The sequence below is a fragment of the Pteropus vampyrus genome, unplaced genomic scaffold (assembly GCF_000151845.1).
Source record: "Pteropus vampyrus isolate Shadow unplaced genomic scaffold, Pvam_2.0 Scaffold117, whole genome shotgun sequence".
Lineage (NCBI taxonomy): Eukaryota > Metazoa > Chordata > Mammalia > Chiroptera > Pteropodidae > Pteropus > Pteropus vampyrus.
In genome coordinates, this window is record NW_011888898.1 from 3,103,893 (window position 1) to 3,110,784 (window position 6,892).

Here is a 6,892-nt window from a genome sequence, read left to right on the forward strand (position 1 = left end):
GGACATGGCAGTTTTAATTTTGTTATTTTCGAGTTGCCTACGAAGAAGTATCAACTCCCCTCCCGCCACCGAAGCAGAGCAGGTTTCTTCCTTCCCTCTCTCTGTGATCACACCTGCCCATCTTGGAGCTAAACGTGCTATCTCCTAGTTTTTATATATGTATGTTTCTCACGCATGAGCCTAGGTGTCTTTTCTCAAGTTGAAAAGTCGTGTTTTTTTCCTCTCAACCGTGTCATGTTTGCTACTTTTTCCTACCTGATCTGTAACTGATTTCCTACTGATTTATGCCTTACTTAAAGGAGTTCTCACCATCTGAGACAGTCATTTGAAGCATGGGGAGCCACCTTCAGCCATTGAGGGCCTGTAGTACAAGCACCTCAAATTGGAGACCCTTCCCTTGGGGTCACTTGGGAACATTTTCGGCTCCTCCTCAAGGCCCATCCACCTCAGTCCTGCGGATGCGTAGAATTGAAGACAAACATGTGGCCAGCACAGTGGCTTCCTGATACCACACATAGCTCTCTGGGTGACGCTGTGTGCTCTGATGTGCACAGGCAGACAAAGAGGTCTCCTGCCCCCAGCAGTGCTTTGAAAAGTGCTAACCTCGTGCCAACATGGGGCACTAAATGGATACTACAGACATTTCTCCTTCCAAAGCCAGTTCTCCCATCCACCACTATCTTCTTAGCCCAAGTTACTATCACCTCTCTGGCTCCCCGCTTCTCCCTGGGCCCCCGCCCTCACAGGCCATACCCTACAAGTAGCCAAAGGGAACCTCACCCCCATCTGTCCCCTCGGCCTAGAATGCTCTTTCCTCTCTGAGTGGCCAGCTCCCCATTTCCCAATAGCAATGCAAGGCCCTCCCAGCCCCATCACCTGATTGTGGTATTTGTTCATGGCAGTTATTAATATCTAACAACCTGACTTATTGGTTTAGTTGTTACTTTTTCCCTCGCAGAAACGAGCCTCATGCAGACAGGTGCCTCATCTGGCATGTTCACTGCTGTGCCTCCAATGCCGAAAGCAGTGTCTGGCACAAAGTCAGAATGTGTTAAATGAGCGAATGAATTAGTCCCCTGAGCTGGGCCTTCCTCTCCAGGTCGCTGGGGCCTGTCAGGCCATCGGCAGTGACAAAGGAAGCATCCAATGGCCTGCGAGGCCTCCTTGGGCCTCCACCATGTTGGTTGGTGGTAGGACAAACAACAAACAAATGGACTGGCTAAAAAGTGTGGCAATTTCAGGTGAAGTTTGTGAATGGACGAGTGAATGGAAGGACAAACACACATGAGTGAGTGAGTAAAGGTGAGATCTGCAGGTAATCGCTCTACCTTACTGAATCCCAGCACAGGGCCTGGAGTCCCCATAGGCCAGCACTGAGCAGGTTGCTCACCTCTCTTCGCCCTTCGGTATCGCTACTTCTCAGGGTTGTTGTGAAGATAACGTGAGGTTTTACGTGCAGCGGGATTTTTACAGTCCTCGGTACATAAAAACCCTCAGTAAACTTAGTTAGCTACTGTCATTACCCCACTCCAGGAAGAGAAAAGTGCTACTCCCCAGGTGTCCCAGCGTTGGGATTCTCGGTTCTGACTCCGGCCTGCGTGTCCGCCATATGCCAGCAGAGGGCGCGCGCACACTGCGGACCGGTGCGCCGGCTGGGTCCTGAGCCACGTCGGCTCCCAGCCGGCTTCCAGTGCTGCGCGGGGAGGAGGCGACAGATGTGGCCTCTGGGCTGGGAGGCACCACCTCTAAGCAGGGTTCTCAGGCATCTGGGTGTGTGTGTTTGTTGCAAGGGGACCCTACAGGAGACTCGGGGAGAAGGCAACACCCCCATGCCTGAAGGGGCTCTACCCCGTGGTACCAGCCCACTTTTGACCGAGGCCCAGAAAGGGTGCGGCCGAGGTCATGCAGCCCAGGTGTGCACGGAGGGGTGGGGATCGTGCGGTGACTCCATGGCGGGCCCTGCCTGCAGGAGTGGAAATCTCAAAGCCTCAAGGGTCCAATGAGGACGGCTGCGAACTGGAGAGCTGACCATATTTGCCACCAAAATGCCGGTTCTGGGTGGCCAAATCATTTCATTTTTCGAGAGAAAAGCCAGACATCAGGATTTAGTAAAATATCTAAATTTTTACAATGGCAATGAAATAAAGGCTTTTTTATTTTTATCACCAGTTGCCACCCCTGAGCTACTCTTAATTCTCCCTTGGAGGAAGGCATCCCCTCCACCCCCAATTTCTTCACCTGCCCACCCAGTCCCCCTCCTTCAGGCTTCAGTCTACAGGTCGCCTTCTCCAGCTGTGTCTATGGCCTAGAAACTGGCTGAGTCCAAGTGGTTGTGCAGGGGTGCGGGGTGGAGAGGGGAAGCTGAGCTGATACCTGACTTCCCTGAACCAGGTCCGGCGGGAGGTTCCAGGATCACTGGGCTTTCCCTCAGAGGAAGGCTGTGATCTGGGGTCTACAGAAGCCCCCACCCTGCCCTTGTCCTGGGCTGGAGTCCAGTCTGGAGGAAATAAGCTTTTCCTGAAAGGTGGCCTCGTTGGTACATCTAGTCACAAGTGGCACAGAGAAAAGACACGCCTCAGGACCAGCCTAAGAAGGGCTGCCAGCAATTCCTGGTTCTATGGCTTGTAGCATCAGCAGCCTCCTCTGTTGGCCCAGTCTCCCCCACCAGGGTCTGGGAGATGGCAGTGGACACTGCCATGGAGCTCAGCCAGCTCCTGGGGTCCCTGAGCTGCACCCCAGCCTGGAGCAGTGGTCTCCCCTCCCCCAGGAGCTGTGCCCTGGCTGCCGTGCCCTAGCCATTCACAATCTGGGAGCACTGTTGGGTGCTGAACCTCAGGTGGGGCCACCACCTGCCTGGGCCAGCCCTTCCCTTCCCCCTCCCGTCTCCCCCTCCCCCAACGCAGTGACTGGCGCCCAAACCATGGGTTCCTTGGAATGCGATTATTTTTCTTCCCAGATAATTCAGGCCAGAAGACTGGGCCAGCCACTTCCGGCCTCGCCATCCTCACTGCCTTTCTGACCCTTTGCTCCACAAACTTGACACTGTGGTCAGAGGCCTAAAGCCAGACCCAGGAGCCCCCTTGCCCTGGCCCCTGATCAGCGCCCAGCTCTGGGAATCTGACTGTAAACACCCGGGACCCTCAGCTGCCCCTTTCCCACAAACTCCAACTGAGAACATGCTGACCCAGCTCTGGCTCCTAGTGAGTACTGCACTCTACAGTTTGTAGAGTGATTCCAAATCACAGCACTCCCTAGAACCCTAGGGACACAGCACCACCCGCACTTCCAGAGTCAGTTATTTGACAGTATTTAATGAGTGTCCTTAGGAAAAATAGCAGTAACGGTGTCAGCGACAGCACCCGTCATGCCCAGGGGCTGGGCCAGCATATCGCATAAAGTCACTCTGGTCACTTTCTCTGTAACTCTTTGAGGGAGAAACTGTTATTATCCCGGGACCTTTTGACAGATGAGGAAATCAAGGCACAAAGAGGTTAGGCAATTGGCCTGACGTCACACAGTAATGGCAGAGCAGGGACTGGGACCATCACCCTAGGGCCCGGGTACCCACCCGCCAACCACCGAGCCCCTCTCTGCCTCTAACATCAAGCAAAGGGGTTTTCAGTTGAGTTTTCTCGACCATCCTCGAACACTTGAGATTGTTGGGATTCGGACCATTGCTAAAATGGCAGGTGCCCTGTACCTGGCCACTACTCTCCTGCCCAAGGCCCAGGCACCCTCCTTTACAGTGGTCCCCAAAGAGCGGCCAAGACCACTGGGAATTTGACGCCCTCTCCTGCCCCGAGTGACTTCAAAACCCTCCGTGTCCCAAGCCCTGCTCTGATTTCAGGCATTTTATGAGCATGAAATCCAAGCCTTGGTCCTTCTGAAGATATCGAGCTCCTTGGGTGAGGGTGGAGGGTGCTTTATGGGGCCACTGGACAGGCCACGGGACAGGGTCGGGGCTTTGAAAGGATCTGAGGCCGGGAAAGTCTAATGCCCCCTTTAGGATCCAGGGCTGTGTCCCAGGAGAGTGGGACCCCTCCCCTTTGCGAGCACCCATGGGCCAGAGTCCTGGTCAGCCTGGGACCGACTTCGTCTCATCTGTTCTCCACCACAGCTTCCGTGAAGCCAGGAGACTCTCCTCCAATTGCAGACGGGGGAACTGAGGCTGGGAGAGGCGCAGCCACTCACCCATCCATCAGCACAGAGCCAGGCTTCTGGTTCTTCCCCCTGCACCCCAACACTGCCCGGTCTCACACCACAGAGAGAGCGGGACTCAGGACAGGCAGCTGGAGACCTCCCCTCCCAGCAGCCTGGGCTCTGGGCTCTAATTGAAGGTGATGACAGTCGCTTGGGTGGACATCCTGAGGATCATCAAGATTTGGGGACAAGCACTGGCCACAGTGTATCTGAAAAGCATCTGTGTATCTGGAGGGTAAAGCTCCCAGAACGTGGGTGTCCAAGCTGGATGTGAACATGGGCTTCTGGGGACAGGGGTGATGTCTACAGAACCTGATTTCCTTGTCACCTCTGCCAGACAACCTCAGTGGCTCCTCACACTCCCCTTCTCCCCGGCTGGGCCACCTCCAGCACCCCCACGCCACAGGCTCCCCAGAGCGCACACCTCGTCCTAGGGAATGAGGGCAGTCACCTCGCCACACACGACTGGCCCTGGACGGCCACTGGAGCTGGGCTGCTTGCTCTCCGTTCATTCCTTTGCTCACTCGTTCGTCCAGATGAGCAAAATCTGTATGGTTCCTGCGGCTGCTGTAACATTACCACGCAGTCAGCAGCATAAAACAAGAGAAATGTTCTAGATAATTCCGAAATCAAGGTGTCTGTGGGGCCCTGCCCCTCTGAAGGCTCCAGGAAAGAACCTTCCTGCCTGTGTCAGCTCCTGGGCTACCTCAGCGGTCCTTGGCTTGTAGACGCTTCGCAGTCTCTACCTCCTTCTTCACGCGGCCGTCCTTGTGTCTCTGTGTCCTCTCCTTCTAAGGACACCAGTCACTCCTATTCAGTATGATCTTCATCTCAAGATCCTTAACTAATGACATCTGCAAAGACTCTATTTCCAAATACAGTCACATTCTGAGCTTCCATACGGACATGAATTTTGGTTGACACTATTCAACTCACTACAAGCACCTACTGTGTGCTCTGGGCCCGGGGGTGGGCAGAGTGGTGAATAAGCCAGGGTGGGCTCTGCTCACATGGAGCTCCAGTTCAGGGATGGGCTGGGGAGAGGCAGAAATGGGTCACTACAGAAACAACACTGCAATAAGTGCCACCAAGAAACATCAGACGTAGGAGGGGACCTGGCCTTTGGCTTGGCCGGGAGCCAGATCATCAGCGATGCACCCAACCCACTGCGTCCCCAGGTCTGTTTGGTGGCCTCCAAGGGCTCTTCCTCCCCACCCTTAGTCCCCTTCCACACCTCCTGGGGCTTCAGCTCAGAACTCACCTGCTCCCAGAAGCCTCCCCGAAGCCCGAAGTTGCCCCCTTGGGGTTCCCAGGCATCCTGAGCTTCCTCCCAGTGCCAGTAGGTGGTAGAGTTCTATTTTTTCATACTTGGGAATTCTCATGTCTATTTATTTACACAAAGAATGCTTTCTGTAGAAAAAAATTTTTTTAATTAAAAGCATCGATAGAAAAGTACACTGACTTTCTCCTCTCCCTCAGTCTAGAAATCCCCTGTCTAGAAATTCTCCCTCTTCGGCAGAATCACTGGCACACAGTGGGTGCTCCATAAATGTCTGACTACATGCCTGGCAAGTGGTAGGCCCTGGGACAAGGAGTCGTCGACCCCTAGGAACTCACTGGGACACAATCTCTATGCTGCCCAGTCCGGAATGGAGCATACTGTCGGTGCTCCATAAATGCTGGTAGTGGTTGGGGGTTACCTCCCTCAATCTTTGCTACTGTTCATGGTAAGGGGAGTCCCAGGACAGGACCTGGGTGAGGTGGGCCCAGGGGGCTGAGGGGTGGCCACTGGGAGAGGTCTAGGCAGGCTGCCTGGATGTGGGAAATTCCAGCCCACGGCCTTCGGCCTTCCGTTCCCTGCTGCTGCCCAGACATCAGGATCTGGGGGGAGGAGAGGCAGGGCAATGGTCAATCCATTCGCACTTATTGAGCACCTACTGTGTCCCAGGAGCTGCTTCTAAGAGTTGATCGTCTAGAAAATACTTGCCTGAGTCCTCAAAGACACAGACGAGGAGGGTGTAGTCCATGGGCGTGAACCTAAACAACCACCAAGCGGAGCCTGGAGAAAAAGCCATGGTGGCTTCACACAGTAGAGTACTATGCAGCTGTGAAAAAGAATGGGGCTGCATCGTTAAATGAAAACAGCCAGGTGCCAAAAAGTATATATTTTGATACTATTTGTAAAACAAAACAAAATAGGAAAGAGAATAGGCGTGGATTTGTTTATGGCTTCTCAGTCCCTAGAAAGTATCAGAAGACACCCTTAACCCACAGGGCTGAGAGTCAGAAGCAGCAGAAAGAGGTTTTTTTTCCCTACAGTTATTATTCTTTATCGATACAAAAGAGTTCAGGCCTACAAACAAAATATAAAGAATAACATCCGCATCACCCAACGCAAGAAAGAAAATACTGTGGAGATTGCTGAGCTCCTGTGAACCCTCCCAGCTAACTTTTCTCCCTGCTCCGAGGAACTGCCAGCTTGAGTCTGCAACTTGCCTTTCCCATGAGTGTTTTTCTTTAGCTCTTCACTTAGCACCCCTGGAATTGTATTGAGTTTTGCAGTTTTTTTCCTGTGCGGATTACCTTTCCCCCCCTCAGAGATGTAGAAAAATAGATTAAAAAGAGGTTTTCTTGCGTTGTCACCCCTCTGGATTGCTCCTGGATCTTTGGTTTCCTGGAAAGGGGCTTCAGC